Source organism: Gopherus flavomarginatus, chromosome 20 (assembly GCF_025201925.1).
Source record: "Gopherus flavomarginatus isolate rGopFla2 chromosome 20, rGopFla2.mat.asm, whole genome shotgun sequence".
Classification (NCBI taxonomy): domain Eukaryota; kingdom Metazoa; phylum Chordata; order Testudines; family Testudinidae; genus Gopherus; species Gopherus flavomarginatus.
In genome coordinates, this window is record NC_066636.1 from 15,993,994 (window position 1) to 16,012,606 (window position 18,613).

General features: G+C 48.3%; 1 pseudogene; it reads left to right on the forward strand.

Moving 5' to 3' along the window:
- Positions 1-18,613, forward strand: part of LOC127038398 (intelectin-like protein) — a 29,454-nt pseudogene that overhangs the window by 7,524 nt on the left and 3,317 nt on the right.

Consider the following 18,613-nt stretch of genomic DNA (forward strand, 5'->3'; position numbering starts at 1 on the left):
CCGCATCTCTGAAGACCAGTACATGGTAGAATTGAGGCCACAACTCAGTGGACCTTTAGCAGAGGTGGCAGCTGAAATGCCTAAGGAGAACATGAACGACTATAAACTTTTTCAAACCAAGGCCAGATACAGAATGGGGATAACCCTGGATCATGCTCGTTGGCGTTTCAGAACCCAAAAGTGGAAACCAGATGTGTCATTTCCCAAACACGCCTACTACGTTGGGAAAAATTATGAGGCCTGGATATCAGGACACAATGTTAAATCCTTGGAAGAACTGCACCTCCTCATACAAATGGATCAGTTCTTGGATGGTGTTCCTGAGGACATAACACGGTACATACAAGATGGAAAACCCAAAAATCTCGCTGAGGCAGGGGAGATTGGAGCCAGATGGATGGAAGTGGCAGAAAGCAAGAAAGCTATTGTCAAGGAGAACGAATACCCCAGGGGGCACACCGACCATAAATCCTACAACCGAGGACAACCAAAGACCCCACCTACAACCCAAGGAAAGCCACAGACACCCTATTCTTCCACCTCACCAGTCTCCAGTAACTCACCTCGACCCAGTGACCCATCAGATGGAAGATGCTTTAAGTGTAATGAACTGGGACATATCAAGGCCAACTGTCCAAAGAACGCCATCCGAGTGCAATTCATTACACCACCATCACCCAAAAGATCCCCAGGCCCGGATGCCTCTCAAATACCCTTGGAGCGAAGGGAAAATTTGAGAGTGGGCGGAAAGAAGGTTACTGCATGGAGAGACACGGGGGCACAAGTGTCAGCTATCCACCAATCCTTCGTAGACCCCAAATTCATCAACCCAAAGGCCCAAGTGACAATTTACCCCTTCATGTCACAAGCTGTAGACTTGCCTACAGCTGAACTGCCTGTCCAGTACAAAGGCTGGTCAGGAATGTGGACTTTTGCAGTCTATGACAATTATCCTATCCCCATGCTACTGGGGGAAGACTTGGCCAACCAGGTGAAGCGGGCCAAGCGAGTGGGAATGGTTACACGTAGCCAAACCAGGCAAGCTTCCAGACCCATTCCTGTTCCTGAGCCGTCCACAGAGGCCCCGTCTGTGTTACCAGAGACCCAGACAGAGGTAGTGGACCCAGATTCCATGCCTACCACTGAAACAGCCACAGCACCTCCAGTCCCAGGCCCGGAACTGGAACAGCAACCAGCACCAGCAATTGCAACCACGTCTTCAAACTCAACGCCAGAGGGCACCAGCGAGCCAAAACTGGCAGAAGCAACAGACAGCCATACCCAAACGGCTCAGCCAGAGCCTGAAATACCCTCAGGTGCACCAGTGGAGAGCGGTTCACCAGCAACGGAAACAACTCCATCACCTACATCGCTTCCAGAGGGACCAAGCCCAAGTCCACAATCTGAGGAAGAACTGGTGACCCCAGCCTCAAGGAAACAGTTCCAGACTGAGCAGGAAGCAGATGACAGCCTGCAGAAAGCTTGGGCGGCGGCATGGAGCACCCCACAGCCTCTCAGCTCTTCTAATCGATCCCGGTTTGTTATAGACCAATAACTTTTATACAAGGAGATTCTTTCTGGTGGACACCGGGAAGAATGGCAGCCGCAAAAACAGTTGGTGGTTCCAACTAAGTACCGGAGGAAGCTCTTAAGCTTAGCCCATAATCATCCCAGTGGCCATGCTGGGGTGAACAGAACCAAGGACCGGTTGGGGAAGTCCTTCCACTGGGAAGGGATGGGCAAATCTGTTTCTGACCTGGTTTATGTAATGTCCATCTTGGATTTGTAAAAGGACTGCTAAGCCTCCATCTTGAATACCGTTCTCCTCAGATGATTTAGTGCCCTTTCAGCCTTTTTCAAATCAAGGAGGGGAAAGGTCAGGGCAGTTAGAGTCATGTGACCGCCATAATCTGCCTAGCAACTGCAGGTTATTTAGTGAGTGGCATCTGAGTGGCAGCCAGTGTCCCACACAGTTCAGCTAGCTGCGAGGAGCCTCGGAGGGACCAGGACTCATAGGACTTTGGATTCTTGGTCTCTATTAACATCCTTGCACTCAACTGCTACACACGATTAGTAAGCGCATACTTGCACTGGACTACGAGGTCACGCAGAGACTGCGTGGGCAAGCACTGAAGACCTATCTGAGGGAGAAGATCTGCCCAAGGGAGAGAGGACCTGTCCAGAGACAGAAGAATACCCAGTTCCTGAGTTCCTGTTTGGTGTCCAGCACCCCTGATTTTCACCGCTATCCCTGTTGGTATCCTGAGTTTTTCTCATTGTGTCCTTGTCTTCAGGATATGGTATTGCAATACCCATTGTGGTTTTCCTCTGTTTTACATCCATAGGTTAAGGAGGTTTAAGGGCCCTGAGCTTCTGGTAACTGTTAACAACTGAGTGTGTCTTGCTTATGTTGTTTATTGTCTGAAGGGGTCCTTGTCTAGTTTACTGAGTAGTGACATAATAAATATTTGTGTGTTACATCTTATTCTGCCTCTGTCTTAATAAATCACCCAATGATAGATGCTGGAGGGGGTGGGATCTGCAGACAGCCCATCTTCTGATCTGTGTAGACCATAGTTAAACTGTTTTGGGCTAACAACACATGTTATTCAAAACAACCTTGTTCAATGTCTGGGTACCAACACTAAATCCTGACACAGCAATGTTTGATAAATTGGCTACTTTCCATTCAGTAGGTTATCTGGAAGACAGCAGCAATAAGAAATAACTGGACCTATGTCAGCTACTGGGGTATCGCAGAGCAATGCAATCAGTGGAACAGAGAAGCTAGCCGTTCCTGTTTCCTGCCCAGTAAAGCTTATCCCAGAGGGGGACAACCAGCAGTAAGGGTAACCTGTAATATGGCTGGACAGTACTGTACAGGAAACCCTGTAGACAGCTGCGATCCACAGGGCCCTCGGCTGGAACCTGAAGTAGAGGGTGGGCCTGGGTATCTCCCATCCTCCCAACTCCCTATTTGATACAAGAGGAGTTGACCTGGACTGTGGGTCCCACCAGAGGGGAAGGTCCCTGGCCTGTCCCCTGACCCACTAGGTGGGTCAGCAAAACTGCGGGGATTGTTCTCCTTCCTTTCCCCGTACTGGCCAGTGATGAGGTTAGCTGAGTGAACAGCAGGTTTGCTGTTGTGAATCTCTGAGGCAAGCAAATCTGCCAATAAGAGCAGGACCCACCAAGGCAGAGGAGGAACTTTGTCATTACAACTATATATATATAAAAATATGTAAGCAGAGTCAGGATGAGCTCTACCCTGACATCTGGTGGTGAATTATGGCAAGTGTAGAAAAGAATTTCAGGGGCTGATCGTGTTTGCATAGGCACACCCACCTAGCATAGCCCACAGTAGCCTAAAATGGTTATTTTGACAGCTGTGGGATCCCCAATTTCTTTGTTATTGGGGCAGGAGGAATAAAGTGTTGTCACCCTGATTACGTGAATGAGGAACTATGAAACTGCTTTATGACAGAGAGTCTCACCATCACTTAAGTAGCACTTGTTAGACAAGGGACATGGGTGCCAAAACCTAGTGACTTGAGAGAGACTGAGGATAGGTGTTTGTACTTGGTGTGGACTCATTGTGTGAGCTTGAAGCACCAGTTGCACCACCTATTCTTCTCCCCACTGTTGAAAATCAGAGCTGATTTTTGATTCTCTTAAGAATCTAAGTTACAGGTTGCTGAGCTGAACTTACTTTAGGCTAATGGTGCACCAGCACTAGGACTCCCCTACTATGAGCTGAAATCACTAAAGAGCTAAAATTACTGAGCTGAAGTGCTGTGCTAACTAGTGGGGGAGTCTGAAGCTATATTGCGGAGCGGAGCAGCTGGTGGAGCAGAGTAGTTTGTGAGACAGTTGGAGTTCCCATAGAGCGAGCGGAGCTGAGCAGTTTGTGGGGATGGCTGGTGGAGCAGAGCAGCTGTCAGAGCGGAGCAGTTTGTGGGATGGTTGGAGCAGCCCACAGAGCGAGAGGAGCCGAGCAGTTTGCGGGGACAGCTGGAACGGATCATGGGATGGCTGGTGGAGCAGAGCAGCTGGCGGAGCGGAGCGGAGCTGAGCAGTTCGTGGGGAAGGCGGAAGCAGAATCCCACTGAGAGGCAGGAAGTCGGCCCCAGACCACGTAAGGTGCCTCTTTCTACCCAGGCTGGTGGGGGGTGGGAACCCCTGCAGATAGACTCTTGAACTCTGGGGCTGCACTGACCCGGGAACAGAGACTTTTGGGTTGTGGGACTGTGGGTGATTTTTGGGTTGCTGGACTCTTGGGACATATGAGGTATTGGACTTTGGAGTCTTGGGGTGATTTTGGGGTTGCTGGACTCATGAGCCCAGGGAAAAGGACATGGCCTAGTTGAGGTGTTTTCCCAATTTAATGCTATGTTGTTTATCTCATGTTATTAAACATTTTCCGCTACACCGAGACTCTGTGCTTGCGAGAGGGGAAATATTGCCTCTTTGAGGCGCCCAGGGATGTGTGTGTAAGATTTTCCCAGGTCACTGGGGGCTTGAGCTGGTTTGCATTATGTTGAGCTGGTTTGCTGGGTGGGGGCTTGAGCTGGTTTGCATTATGTTCTAGGGAAGGGATCCCTATGTATTAAACCCGGCCCTTGCTGCTATCAATTCGGCCTGGCAGAAGAGTTACATACATACATATATATATATGTAAGTGCCCCAGGGCTCAATCATAAAACTACATTCCTCAGTAAAAGTCTCAGGCCTAATATTCCCAGGCCGACCCTAAGGGACTAAACACAGCTGGAAAATAAAATCTGTCCATCAGTCGTACAAGGGAATACGCAGACCAAGGGACAGATGGGGCATGTATGTGTGGATGGTAAAAGTAAGGTGACCACATAATAGTATTTAGCCCACGGGGTCATCTTCAGTCCATGCAGTATTTTTCCACAAAAAGACAAACAGTGGGGGAATGTAGTAGAAAGAGCGAGCCTGAAGCCTGGGCCTGGTGCAAGGCCTGAACCAAAGTCTGCAAAAATTATGCTCTGAGCAACAATCAGGCCCTGTCAAAAGCAGATGCTTGCCTGCAAGTCAGCGTCTGGTACACGAACTTGGCACCAGTATTGCTAGCATTGCTAAAACACACTGAATATGTGAACACATTCTAGCAGGCAGGCACAAGAACACCCCAGCCTAGCACATGATTAAATGGTTTGACAAAAGTGATGACTAGGGATATATTGTCTGAACCATTAGGAGTGAAAATACAAAAATAGGTAGTGAATAGGAGTGTTTTGTCTGAAACTTGTGGAGGAAAGTACAAGGGGCAGTAACAAACATGGCATGAAAAGCGTAAAATGATACATAAGCTGTTTATACCAGATCGTTTGTTTCAGTCTATAAATATTGGGATACCTCGCTTTAACCCTTCTTGCGGCCTAGGGGGCAATGGAAATTCCCAATATTAACTGAGCTGAATCCATTGTCACGGGCATACATGTCTTAGTATCCTCGCAGCGTCTGCCAGGTGCTGTTATCGTGCTTGGTCGACAATACACCTGGACGGGCGCCTTCACTACTAAACCCAGTCGTGTGGTCACTAGGCAGGTTGATTGAGGTCTGCTGTGCCAACTGTTTGTGCAGAGCTGGGACAGCACACAAAGAACACACACATGCAGCTGAAGGTCTGACAACAAGGTGAGATATTTTATCCATAACTAAACAAGAAACACTCTTCTTTCAAAACGAGGGAGAGGGTTGACTAAAGCAGAATTAAAACGAATAGGTCCGTAGGACAGCGGCTTCTTTTTTACCTCTTTAAACCCCACCTTAACAACCAGTCAGCCCAGTTGCAATAAACATTCCTGACTCTACACAAACTAGGTGGCTACTAATTTATCCTCCCTAGCACAGAACAGCATCCGATGTACATGCCAATAAGATCTGTTAGGTTTGTCCTTTCACATAAAAGAGGTATATGCCAGAGATCAGGGCAGTGCGGCCCATCCCACACATTCAAAAATCGAGAATCAGGCCTCAAAAAATCCTGAGGTTAAAAAAAGAAAAAGGAAAGATGGGTTGTTTTTAATTTGCCTGCTGGTTTCTGAACTTTTAGGATGCACTTGGGTCACATTTACAAGCTTTTTTCCTACAACCATCTTACTAAAAAAGTAATCTTACTTTTTAAAAAAATGAAAGCTGGGGTGTAACAAGAAATTTAGCTTTTAGCTGTTTTAAAATATCTTGCAGCACCTTAAATAGAGGCTTGCAGAAAAATCTCAGAAGGGGCTTAAATATTGCAAAATTACATTTCTCTTAATTGGACATAAAAAGAGTGGTGACAGTATCAGGACATTTTAGTTTACATAAAACAGTAATTAGTTTTAAGACTAAAGGGTCTAATTAAGTAAAAAATAATGTTAGTTTAAATTTAGGAAAACACAGAATCTCAGGGTTGAAAGATTTATACACGTGTTTACTTTAAGCATGTGAGAAGATCCACTGATTGGACTAGAGTGCTTAAAATTAAGCACATATATAAAACTTGGCAGGATCAGGACCTACATTTATAAGCAAGATGAGAAAATCTCATTATAAAGTTTACTGCAATATCTGGTATCAGTTATTTCTCGTAGATAGAACGAAAAGGATATTTAAGTAATAATTCCAGTACAGTGGCCCATAAAATGCAGTTAATGGGTTTGCTATTATTCTAGAAGATACACATAATAAACAAACAAGCACACATGCAAGGTCTGACGTGCATGTGCATCTGAACTTACTGATGAAGCTCACGCTCACCAAGTACACAAGCTGTCAGCAGATAACAGTTTAATGATCTGACATACTAAAATGGGAAGAAAATGAAAATCTGTAGGAGAATACACTTCATAACACAAGGAAGTATTCAAATGTTTTAAAAAAACAAAAACAGGAGAAAAGGATGAAGTTCAGTGTATGTGCTGCAAATGGTGTGGCCCAATTATTAAATGTAAATATTTATAGCCTAATAGTTGTAAGGCTACAACAGTTAACAGTTTATTCAAAGTAAAAGTTTTATTTGAGGATTAGAGATATATTGTTTTCTTAAACTTAAAGGTGGCCTTGTGTTTTGAGTTCTGTTTTAGTTCGGCAGCAAACCATGTTGATGAGCGGAATTCAAAGAATTACTCTACTCAATATTTGTTCCCTTTGTCTTTCCTTCCATCAAATAAACTCCAATATTTACCGAGTAAAACCATTAATAGTTTTTTGCACCTGTTTCACCTGTTTTTGTTGTGGTGATAATAAACACTGATAAATTCCTGGGGAAAAGTAAATAAAATAAAAACTGAAAACAAAGGACCCTACTTATGGTCAAGTGTGAAGGTAAAGGAGAAAGTGACAGAGGCTGTGACAGATAGCACCGCATGGGAATCACTGGTGACAAGCTCTTTGCACCTGTACCTCTCTTGTCCATTAACACAGCTCATTGAGTACAAAGGAAAATAGAGCAATTGGTGCCCAACAAGCAATTGAGAATAGTACTGCTTAGCCAGTGGAAACACCAGGGTGGGATGTACCAGAGGAGGTGAACTTTGTACGTTAATCCTAATATTGATGGAGGTTCAAATGATTACCTCCTTTGCAGTTCTGGGAATGAGCTGCTGGGTAATCAGCTTGAAGAAGAAAGCACAGAAAGACAAGAATATCATAGAATCATAGAATATTAGGGTTGGAAGAGACCTCAGGAGGTCATCTAGTCCAACCCCCTGCTCAAAGCAGGACCAACACCCACTAAATCATCCCAGCCAGGGCTTTGTCAAGCCGGGCCTTAAAAACTTTTAAGGAAGGAGATTCCACCACCTCCCTAGGTAACCCATTCCAGTGCTTCACCACCCTCCTAGTGAAATAGTGTTTCCTAATATCCAATCTAGATCTCCCCCACTGCAACTTGAGACCATTGTTTCTTTTGTCATCTATCACTACTGAGAACAGCCGAGCTCCATCCTCTTTGGAACCCCCCTTCAGGTAGTTGAAGGCAGCTATCAAATCCCCCCCTCATTCTTCTCTTCTGCAGACTAAATAACCCCAGTTCCCCCAGCCTCTCCTCACAAGTCAGGTGCCCCAGCCCTCTGATCATTTTTGTTGCTCTCCGCTGGACTCTCTCCAATTTGTCCACATTCCTTCTGTAGTGTGGAGATGAAAACTGGACACAATACTCCAAGGGTGGCCTCACCAGTGCTGAATAGAGGGGAATAATCGCTTCCCGCCATCTGCTGGCAATGCTCCTACTTATACAACCCAATATGCCATTGGCCTTCTTGGCAATGAGGGCACACTGTTGACTCATATCCAGCTTCTCATCTGCTGTAATCCCCAGGTCCTTTTCTGCAGAACTGCTGCTTAGCCAGTTGGTGCCCAGCCTGTAGCAGTGCATGGGATTCTGCCTTCTTAAGTGCAGGACTCTACACTTGCTCTTGTTGAACATCAGATTTTTTTGACCCAATCCTCCAATTTGTCAAGGTCACTCTGGACCCTATCTCTATGGTAGAATCATAGAATATCAGGGTTGGATGGGACCTCAGGAGGTCATCTAGTCCAACCCCCTGCTCAAAGCAGGACCAATTCCTAACTAAATCATCCCAGCTAGGACTTTGTAAAGCTTGACCTTAAAAACGTCTAAGGAAGGAGATTCCACCACCTCCCTAGGTAACCCATTCCAGTGTTTCACCACGCTCTGAGTGAAAAAGTTTTTCCCAATATCAGACCTAAACCTCCCGCACTGCAACTTGAGACCATTGCTCCTTGTTCTGTCATCTTCCACCACTGAGAACAGTCTAGATCCATCCTCTTTGGAGCCCTCTTTCAGGTAGCTGAAAGCAGCTATCAAATCCCCCCTCATTCTTCTCTCCTGCAGACTAAACAATTCCAGTTCCCTCAGTCTCGCCTCATAAGTCATAAGCCCAGCCCCCAAATCATTTTTGTTGCCCTCTGCTGGACTCTTTCCAATTTTTCCACATCCTTCTTGTAGTGTGGGGCCCAAAACTGGACACAGTACTCCAGATGAGGCATCACCAATGTCGAATAGAGGGGAATGATCACATCCCTTGATCTGCTGGCAATGCCCCTACTTATACAGCCCAAAATGCCATTAGCCTTCTTGGCAACAAGGGCACACTGTTGACTCATATCCAGTCTCTTGTCCACTGTAACCCCTAGGTCCTTTTCTGCAGAACTGCTTCCTAGCAGTCAGCAGCGAATCAGCTGAGCGGCGAACAGCAGAGGCTACCAGAGGGAGATGCCAGCATATCTACCTCTCCCCCCAGCTTAATGTCACCTGCGAACTTGCCGAGGGTGCAATTCATCCGATCATCCAGATAATTAATAAAGATGTTGAACAAAACCGGCCCCCGGACCGTAACGTGGGGCACTCCACTTGTTACTGGCTGCCAACTAGACATCGAGCTGTTGATCAATACCCATTGAGCCCGACAATCTAGCCAGCTTTCTGTCCATCGTATAGTACATTCATCCAAGCCATATTTTTTTTACTAGCTGCCAAGAATACTGTGGGAGAATATATCAAAAGCTTTGCTAAAGTCAAGATATATCACATCCACCACTTTCCTTTGCTATGATGCAAAGGAAACAAATGCTGATATGAAAAGAAGGAAGTAGGGGAATGTAACTAAGGCCTAGCCTGACATGAGTAATTAACACACAGAGGGAGGCCAAATATTTAGAAGATATGTTTAGGGACGGAAATAAATGATTTGGTGGCAAACAGAATGTTTGTGTTAAATCAGATAAGTCAGGAGGCCAAGAAGACAGAATGTTTGAGCCAACTAAAATAAGATGCAAAACACTCGGGGAAGTATTTACTATGAACTGGATAAGAAGAGACAAATAATGTAGAGATAAGATAAAGAGCAAGTCACATCATGATCAGCTTGTACACAGCACCTGCTGCAGGGGGACTGGTTCCTGCAAAGTAACCAAGCCAAGCCAAATATGTGTGATGCAATGTATAGTAAATGCATCACGGGCTACAGACTGTTTGTTTGCTTGGCCCCAACAGGGGTACGGGGCCCTTCTTGCTGCAATTACCTGATCTCTTAGGGAGTCCTGATGACTGTGTGATGGAGTGTACCAACCCTGCACTGGGCCAATGGGGGACGACCTTGCCCAACACGCAGGGCCCCCCTTGAGATGTGGTGGAGAATGCGGGCAATGGTCAGGCCCTCTTAAGAGGACCAAAAGAGGAGAACTATGTGAGAACCCCCAACCTAGTATGGATACTGAAAAGGTACTAAAATGGATGCCAGAAAACCATCAGAAGCAGACTACCCAACAACAGCAGCAACGGAACCAGCTGCCACAGCAAATGGCTGCCCAACCACAACATATGGCCCAACACCAAGAAAAACAGCAGCACTTGATCAGGGAGCTAGCAGCACAACACCAAGTCCAACAGAAGCGACTGGTTCAACAGATGGTAGTGCTCCTACAACCACTGGGATTGCCTGGTACTGCTGGGATGAGCTGGGGAACGTAGAGTGCTCTGACAGGGTTACCAGTTAGACTGGCTACGATGGGGCCTGGAGATGACCCAGAGGGCTACTTAGTCACCTTTGAGCAAGTCACCAGCACAGCCCACTGGGCTCCCAAGCACTGGGTTACACTACTTGCCACATATTTGACCGGGCTGCACAAACTGCCTATCAGAACTTAGACCCTACTGCTGCTCTCGATTATGACAAAGTAAAGGCTGCCATCGTAGGTCACTCTGGGTTAGCCCAGAAACTTTCTGTGAGTGATTTTGACAGGAGAGATATCTCCCAGGAGCATGACCTTGTGCAGTGGTCCAGAGACTCTGAGACTATTGTTGGTGATGGTTAGGTCCCGAGATGGTGACAGGAGCTCCAATGGTGGAGGTCATTGTCCTTGAACACAGATCCTTCCCCCGGGGGGAAGGAGTGGTGGTCCATCGACACTGTCCAATGACTCTCACAGAGGCAGTGTCTCTAATGGAGGATAACTAAGTTGCAGAGGGTTCTGGGCTATAGATGCTTAAACCAGGCAATCCCAGAAGCCACCAGAAGGACCCATGTGAGAGACCGTACAAAACCAAAGAACTGAGACCCTGGATTAGACCTGGATCGTGGGGGGTAAGTCCAAACCTAGAAGCTACATTGAACCCCAGCAAGAGGCCCCAGAGAAAATGAACAATCGATGTTATGAGTGCAGCCAGGAGGGGCACTTCATATGTAATTGCCCTTTTATGGACTCTAATTATTGCCATGCCTATGTAGCAGGCATTCTGGCTCTTAATACAGGCCAACCCAAACTGATACTTACTATGCAGGTCAATGGCACTCAAGTAACAGGTGTTGTCAACTCAGGGTGCAGCCAGATGCTCATACAGGCCTATCTAGAGAAGCCATTGGCTCAGAAGAGGCCCCATATACCTCCAGTGCATCCAGGGGGATATACAGACATATCCCATCTCAAGGGTAAAGCTAGAGGTGAGCAGTTACAAAGAGACATGCTGGGTCCGCCTGGCTGAGAAGCTAGCATACCCTGTGGTCTTAGGTTGTGACTGTTGGTGTTTCAGGGAGGTCATGCAGGAGTGGGGGAAAACCAGCTGCCATTGGAAAGAAACCTAAGACCACAAATGAGGGAGTTCCTGAGCAAAAGAGAAGACAAATGGTGGAAGAAGGAACCCCCTGACCAGATGGAAGAGCCCGGGCCTTGCTCCATAGAGGTGGGAGTGCCAGAGGAAGCTGAGCACGAGTCGCTGATGGTTGATAGTGACTTCATGAGGGAGGAAAGGGAAGACCCAACCTTGAGTCACAAGTGATGAACTGTTTGTTACCAACCAATGAGCACCCCAAAGACCCTCCTTTGAGGTCCACAGTAACTGCCTATACTGTGTGACCAAGGATCCACAGACCCAGGAGGTGATCCAACAACTGCTCATGCCACGGAAGTTCTGGCAATGTTCCGATGAGACCTGCTGTATCTGGTGCATTCAGGAGCCCTGGGCTTGACACATGGGGCAGGAGAAGACTCTATAGCTAGTAACCCTTAGGTTTTTCTAGCCCAGCATTCACAAAGAAGTGAGCAATTTCTGTGCCTCTTGTCCAGAATGTCAATGTATTGGCCCTAAAGGAATACCCAAGGCACCCCGATTCCCCTCGTGGTGGTGGAATTACTGTTTGAGAGGATATGGATCTGGTGGGATCCTCAGACAAAAGCAGTTCAAGGTTCCGCTACATACTGATGGAGGGAGTGATAAATGAAGGGGGTGGGGTAGCTCCCTTTTATGGACACTCAGCCAGCCAGTTAACTATAAGGTCCCTCTTGGTGGCTGTTCTCTGCTTGCTTTACCTCTAAAGGATTAAAAAGGCCCCCAGGTAAAGGAAATGGAGATGGCACCTGACCAGAAGAGCCAATGGGAAGGCTAGAACTTTTTAAAATGGGGGGAAAAGCTTCCCCTTTGTTGTCTCTGTTGTTCTCCAGGAAAGAGTGGAACAGGGAGCAGTTATGCTATGAGAAGCTTTAAGCCAGGTATGATCATAGATCATCAGATCATACCTAGAACTACTTATTTGGAACCCCAAAATATGTAAGTAGATCAGGAATATTTAGAAAGACGCCATTAGGTATTTCTGTTTATTTCTTATGGCTAGTGTGTTACCTGGGGTTCTTGTCCTGTAGTAGGTGGCTTCTGGGTACTACAGGACAGGCCCAACCAAGAAAACAACAGAACACCACTAGCCATCACCTACAGCCCCCAACTAAAACCTCTCCAGCGCATCATCAAAGATCTACAACCTATCCTTAAAGATGATCCCTCACTCTCACTGATCTTGGGAGACAGGCCAGTCCTCGCTTATAGACAGCCTCCCAACCTGAAGCAAATACTCACCAGCAACCGCACACCTTACAACATAAACGTTAACCCAGGAATCTATCCTTGCAACAAAGCCTGATTCCAGCTCTGTCCACGTATCTATTCAAGTGACACCTTCATAGGACTTAACCACGTCAGCCACACCATCAGGGGTTCATTCACCTGCACATCTACCAACGTGATATATGCCATCATGTGCCAGCAATGCCCCTCTGCCATGTACATTGGCCAAACTGGACAGTCTCTACGCAAAAGAATAAATGGACACAAATCTGACATCAGGAATCATAACATTCAAAAACCAGTGGGAGAACACTTCAACTTCTCTAACCACTCAGTGACAGACTTGAAGGTGGCAATTTTGCAACAAAAAAACTTCAAAAACAGACTCCAAAGAGAGACTGCTGAACTCGATTAATATGCAAATTAGATACAATTAACTCAGGCCTAAACAGAGACTGGGAATGGTTGCGTCATTACACTAATTGAATCTATTTCCCTATGTTAAGTTCTCCTCACACCTTCCATGGGTCAACTTAATTATCACTTCAGAAGTTTTTTTTCTCCTGCTGATGATAGCTCATCTCAACTGATTAGACTCTTCCTGTTGGTACGCATACTTCCACCTTTTCATGTTCTCTGTATGTATAAATATCTCCTGTCTGTGTGTTCCATTCTATGCATCCAAAGAAGTGAGCTGTAGCTCACGAAAGCTCATGCTGAAATAAATTTGTTAGTCTCTAAGGTGCCACAAGTACTCCTGTTCTTTTTGCAGATACAGACTAACACAGCTGCTACTCTGAAACATGTCCCTTAAAGAAACCTTGTTAAGTAAGAAGTTTCAAGTAAGAGGTTCCTTCTGATTATTGAATAACCAGGTGTGGGTTTTTCCAGAACTTGCAGCCTTGAAACCTCAATAGACATTCCTGTGGCATATCCTACTCTTAAAATGCATGTATCGGCAACTTCCACACAATTATCAGGAAGGACGTGGGGTCAAGCAGCCCTTTTGGTGGCACCCTAAACCCCCCTCCCCTCCTGCCTTGGTCAAGCTGAGACTTGCTTTTAACAGCTTGCTGACTAGGCTGTCTTTAACAATAAGCCATAGTGGTTTCAGGCACTTTACTGATTTGCCAAAGTCTCCCCGTACAAGTGGATTCCTCTGTGCTAACCCCAGATGCTTTTGTTTGCTTTTAACCTTTAAGCTGAACCCCCAAGAAAGCTATTTTGAGTGCTTAGTTTTTGGAATTGCTCTTTTAAAATTAGTAAAAGCCTAAGTTCCAGACATATTTTCTTTTTGATGTTCAAAGAAGAGCCACGAGAATGATTAAAAGATTGGTAAACCTGCCTTATAGTGAGAGACTGAAAGAGCTGAATCTATTTATGTGAAAGAGAAAGTTAAGGGGTGACTTGGTCACAGTCTATGAGTACCTACATGGGGAACAAAACTTTGATAATAGGCTATTCATTCTGGTAGACAAAGGTATAACAAGGTCCAGTGGCTGAAAGTTGAAACTAGACAACATCAGGTTGAAAATAAGGAGCACAATTTTAAGAGTGAGGGTATCTAGCCACTGGAACAATTTACCAAGGGTTGTGGTGGATTCTTCCTCACTGGCAATTTTTAAATGAAGACTGGATATTTTTCTAGAAGATCTGCTCTGGTTCAAACACGAATTAATTCAGGCAAGTCCTGTGCCTGGGTGATCCAGGAGGTCAGAGTAGATGATCACAGTGGTTCCCTTCTGGCCTTGGAATCTAGGAATCACTTCCTGCGGGAGATGTAAATATGGGTCAGGTCAGAGCAGAGCCAGGATTTGAGAGGAGGAAGAATATTTGAAAAGACAGAGTGAGCTTGGAGCCAAGAGGCTGTCACTGTCCAGAAAGTCAGCTGTCTCCTGGTCTAGGATTTTAAAATGGCACCGAGGGCCATAGTATTGGTGTGCCCCATTACAGCAATTTGTTTAGGAATGACACACCTAATTATAGGATTGTACAAGGGTTTGCCGCAGCTTGACCTCCTCCAGAGCGGCGGGGAGCCATACCGCCTCCCTACACACAGTTGATATTCGGGGGAATTAGTCTGGCCGCGGGGTCTTCCTCGGCAGCCCTTGCGGTACTGGAACAAACACCGTGAGCCCAGACCCTGGGTCAGGGCGGGGCAACAAGGAGTCCGGTGCTCAGGCCCTCAGGCAGGGCTGAGCAACAACAGTACAATTAGTAGCAAGCCCAGGCCCTAGGTCAGGGCAGGCAGTACAGAGTCAGGGGCTCAGGCCCTCATGCAGGGCTGAGCAACAACAGTAGGCCCAAGTCTTCACAGGCCTGGGAGACAGCCACCCACGAATTGGGTGGCAGGGGGGACACAGGCCCTCCCACTCCACTGTGTCCCAGCCCGGGGCCCTAACAGTGGCAGAAGACCCACTGCTTAGTCAGTGGGGATCCTGGCTGCAACACACTGTCATGGGCGCTGGCAGTGCTGCAGTCAGACTAGGGTCGGCTGCCCCCGGGCTACTTCCACACTCCCCCTCGGGTCGTATCTGGGTCAGGGTGTTGTCCTCTGGGGGGTCCAGCTCCATAGGCTCCTTGGGGTAGCAGGCGCAGGGCAGGCCCAGCAATTCCTCTGGGTAGCGGGCGCAGGGCAGGCCCAGCAATTCCTCTGGGTAGCGGGCGCAGGGCAGGCCCGGCCAGTCCTGGCGGCCGCCTTGGGCCGCGGGGCTCTCCTAGTTGCAGGATAGACAGGAGACATCAAGCTTCTCCGGCGGCTAGGGCCTTACTGAGCTTTCAGGGGGAGCCTTTATACTTCTAGGTCACCACCTGACCCTCTGGGGGCGGGCTCAGAGCTCCCTAGCTCCGCTCACTCCGGCCTCTGGATGGGCTTTTCCCTCTCCGGGACGGCGGGGAGCCACACCACCTCACTACTTTGGTCAGATGGGTCAGGGAATTTGTTTGGCTGCGTGGTAAACAGTCAGCAGCTCCAGCTCTCTGGTGGGGGCTGAGCAAACCGTTCAATATTAGCAGGCCTAGGCCCTGGGTCAAGGCGGGGCAACAAATAGTCAGTAGTACAGACCCTCAGACAGGGGTTGAGCAAACAGGTCAATATTAGCAGCCCCTGGGTCAGGGCGGGGCAACAAACAGTCACTAGCTCTAGCCCTCAGGCAGGGCTGAGCAGATAGGTTCAACAGCAAACCCCCAGGCTCCTGGTTCTGAGCAGCTGCGGAGAGGAAGAGACTGCCACCCGCAAGACACTTGTCTCTCTCTCTTACCAACAGATGTTGCTCCAATAAAAGATCTTCCCTTATCCCCTTGTCTATCTGGTTTCAACACATTTAACTCATAATTCCAGCACATCCGGATAATCCTTTGTAGGTGACCATACAAACAAAGCCAGTATCAATTGTGTCCACAAGTTGTAGCGCTTTAACTACACCGGTATCATTAAAGTGCTACAGCTTGTGTGTGGAAAGGCTCAGGCCCCGTCCTCTGGAAGTCCCTGTAATCTGCACTCACCTCCCACTGCCAAGGGGGCTTTAGTGTCCCTGGGAATCGGACCACTCTGCTTCTGGATGTAGGGGCATGTCCTGCTCCAGTGACTCCGGGTTTGCACCCTGCTGCAGGGCACTAGAAGCTCCTCACCTGAGTGTTTTCCATTTAATGACTGGCTCCGAGAGGGCCCTGCCCCTTTCCCCAGCCCTGGCTGACCAGCTCAGTGCTCCCCCCTTCCCACCCCGCCCCCTGCAGATGGGATTTACATCCTGCACACCTAGAATGGCGAGACCTACCAGATCTTCTGCGACATGACCACCAAAGGGGGCGGCTGGAGCCTGGTGGCCAGCGTGCACGAGAACAACGTCTACGGCAAGTGCACCAGTGGCGATCGCTGGTCCAGCCAGCAGGGGAGCAACATCAACTACCCAGAGGGAGAGGGCAACTGGGCCAATTACAACACCTTCGGCTCCGCGATGGGCTCCACCAGTGACGACTACAAGGTGGGGTCCCGTTCTCCGTGGCCAATAGCTACCTGCTGGGGAGAGAGGGAGCGTTAGAGGTGGTTGAATGCACATGGGCAGGTGGGGGACAAGGGCATGGGGATTATATGGGGGGATGGTCCAGAGGTCAAGGTGCTAACTGAGGGCTTGGCAGCCCTGGCTTCCATTCCCTGCCCTGCCACAGGCCCCCTGTGTGACCTAGGGCAAGTCATCTAATCTCTGTGGCTCCGTTCCCCCTCACCCCCATACAATGGGGATGGTGCTTCTCTGCCTTCCTGGGCATGAGCCACAGCTGGGGAGGTGCCCAGATGCCCTGGGGATGAGGATTGCTGGGTAAGTACCGGGGATGTGGTTAAGAAGTTTCAGCTGGGTCCTCGCTTTTCAGAACCCTGGTTATTATGATCTGCAAGCCCAGGACCTGTCCGTGTGGCATGTAACCGTGTGGCATGTAAGACACCCTTGAAGGAATGGAAGAACAGGTCCATCCTGAGGTAAAACACCGAGACCGGCTTCCTGTCCTCGGAGGGGGGGAACCTCTTTAAACTCTACCAGGTGATGGCACGGAGCTGGGGGCTTTTGGAGGACATGTGCAGGAGGGACCGGTGGCTCTGTTGGCCTCAGTGTAGACGGAGGGATTGAGTTGGGTAAATCCTCAACATGCTACAAATGCTCCATGCTTGGGGGCCAGAGGCTGATAATGGGAGAAGGAGCCTTCCCCTCGACGCATTGGAATCTGACCATGACCTTGGTGTGAGGTGAGCTGGCTGGTTTCAGCCACTTGCTGGTGTTCACATCCCAAACCAGCCACCTCCTTGGCACTGATGTGCTGGCAGACTCAGCAGAGGGGCTGAACGGGCCACAGAGACTGACCTAACCTCATGCCCTGGAGATGGGGGGCCATTGGACACAGGTGCTTTGGTGCAGTCCAAGCCCTTTACCCACCCTTGAGACCCAGCTTTGGGGTTCACTGTCCTAGCAGTGGCATCTCCTCAGTGCCAGGGCAGCGGGTAGTGGTGCTGGACACATGCTGATGTAAGCAGAGTCAGGATGAGTGCTACCCTGACATCTGGTGGTGAATTGTAGAGAGTGTGGAAAGAATTTTAAGAATTTGCACTGGCATGTACCGCCCCACTTAGCATAACCGCACAGCAGCTTGGGATGGGACTGCTTTGTGACAGAAATGACTCAGCCTCAATTGGATGGTACTTGCTAAACATGGGACATGGGTTCCAAAACCCCATGAATGGAGAGAGAGGTTGGGGACTGGTGTGTGTACCTGATGGTATGGGCCCCTTTTGAGGGCCTGGAACACCAATTGCACATTCTCCTCTCTCCAATGTTAAAGAATAGAGCTAATTTTTAATTCTATTAGGAGTCTGTCTGGAGACTGCTGAGCTGAATTCATGTTGGGCCAATGGTGCACCAGCACCAGGGCTCCTCTACTAAGAGCTGAAAGAGCTGAATTGAGATCACGGAGTGCTGTGCTAACTAGTGGGGGAGCCTGAAGACCTATTGTTAAGCGGCTGGCAGAGCGGAGCAGTTTGCAGTGTGTTGGAGCAGCCCATGGAACAGTGAGCGGAGTGAAGCGGTTTGCAGGGACAGCTGGAGGAGCAGCACAGCTGGTGTGGTGGAGCTGGTCGTGAAGGCTGCAGCAGAACTCCACGGAGAGGTGGAGCAGTTGGCCCTGGCCCACGTAAGGTGCCCCTTAACACCCTGTGTGGACTTCCCCCCCCTTTCCACGCAGGCTGGGGGGGTAAAACTC